Source organism: Orycteropus afer, unplaced genomic scaffold (genome assembly GCF_000298275.1).
Source record: "Orycteropus afer afer isolate SDZICR_OR568_19922 unplaced genomic scaffold, OryAfe1.0 scaffold00854, whole genome shotgun sequence".
Classification (NCBI taxonomy): domain Eukaryota; kingdom Metazoa; phylum Chordata; class Mammalia; order Tubulidentata; family Orycteropodidae; genus Orycteropus; species Orycteropus afer.
In genome coordinates this window covers 490,277-492,130 of record NW_006922441.1, presented here as the reverse complement: position 1 = coordinate 492,130, position 1,854 = coordinate 490,277, and positions in this window count along the sequence as shown.

Here is a 1,854-nt window from a genome sequence, read left to right as displayed (position 1 = left end):
CCCTCCCACCCCTGGTAACCAACAAAGAAAATTTCCTCCTATAGATAAACCTTTCCTTGACTTTCACAATAACAGACTAATACAATATTTGTCCTTTTGTGATTGACTTATTTCACTCTGCATAATGTCCTCCCAAGTTCATCCATGGTATGCGGTGTTTTGAAGATTCTACATTATTCTTTAGCGTTGCATAGTATTCCATTGTCTGTATGTACCATAGTTTGGTTATCCATTCCTCAGTCGATGGACATCTAGGTTGTTTCTATCTTTTGTCAACTGAACTTGATGTCCCCTGCAGTCATGGTCCCAAGCCCACAGCTCCAACTACGTTCACTAATTCCTTGAGGCTCCTCCCATTAGGAGGTGGAGCTTAATTTCCTCCTCTTTGAGTGTGAGCTGGCCTTAGTGACTTGCTTCTAATGAATACAGTGTGGCAGAGGTGATGGTATGTGACTTCCAAGACCGAGTCATAAAAGACTTTGGACTCTGTCTCAGGTCCCTGGCTCTGGGGGAAGCCAGCACTTGTGTTGTAAGCACACTCAAGTAGCACTGTGGAAAGGCCTACGTGGTGAGGAACTGAGGCCTCCAGCCACCAGCCACGTGACTGAGCCATCTTGCAAACAGACACTCCAGACCAGTCCACCCTTCAGACGACTGCAGCCTTGCCCAATAGCTTAACAGTACTCTCATGACAGAGCCTGAGCCAGAACCAGCCAGCTCAGTTGCTCCCAAATTCCTGACCCTCAGAAACTGGGTGATGAATGTTGCTTTAATAGCTAAGTTTTGGGGTGATGTGTATGCAGCAACAGAGAGTTAATACCTGCCTTCCTTGTGTGCTTTCTCTGTCTCTCTCCCCATCTCTGAGTCTTTGGGCATCTCAGCCTGTCTTTGGTCTCCTTCTCTGTCTCTGGAAGTTCATTTCCAATTCTCTCCCTGAATGTCCCTGACTCTTCCTTTCTATCAGCTCTCTCTGTTCGGGATCTCTCTCCCTCCATGTCTCTGGGCCTTTCCATGGATATCTCTTTCTCTGCATGAGTGTCTCTATTTGCAGATGTGTATGTGTGCATCCTGGAGCCCTGGTGGCACAAATAGTGAAGCTCTTGGTTGCTAACCAAAAGGTTAGTGCTTCAAACTTGCCAGCTTCTCCAAGGGAGAAAGATGTGGCAGTCAGTTTCTGTCGACATCAAATTAAAAAAAAAAACAACAAAAAAAAAAACCTCACTGCTCTCAAGTCGGATCCAACTCATAGCCACCCCTCCTTGGGTTTCCGAGGCAGTATCACTACAGAAGTGGATTGCCCCACCTTCCTTCCGAGGAGTGGCTGGTGGGTTTGAACCGCCAGCCTTCTGGTTAGCAGTCAAATTTCTTCGGCACTATGCTACCGGAGCTCTCCTATAGACATTATAACCTTTGAAATCCTGTGGGACAGTTCCACTCTGTCCTCTAGGGGCGCTGTGAGTCAGAATCAACTCCAGGGCAGTGGGTTTGGTTTGGGCTTTGCTCCCATAAAGACTGACAGCCTTGGAGACCCTGTGGTGAAGTTCCACTCTGTCCTCTAGGGGCGCTGTGGGTCAGAATCGATGTCACAGCACTGGGTTTGGCTTGGGCTTTGCTTCTGTGAAGATTGACAGCCTTGGAAACTGTATAGGGCAGTTCCACCCTGTCCTCTAAGGTAGCAATGTATCAAAATCAACCAGAGGGCAATGGGTTTATGTGCATATCAAGGAGACCTGGTGGTGCGGATGGTTAACCACTCAGTTGCTAACCAAAAGGTGGTGTGGTGGTTATGTTTGTGTGTCAACTTGCTGGGCCTGCTTGAGTGGCTGGGCAGCTGGTGGTAGTTATTCCCCATGA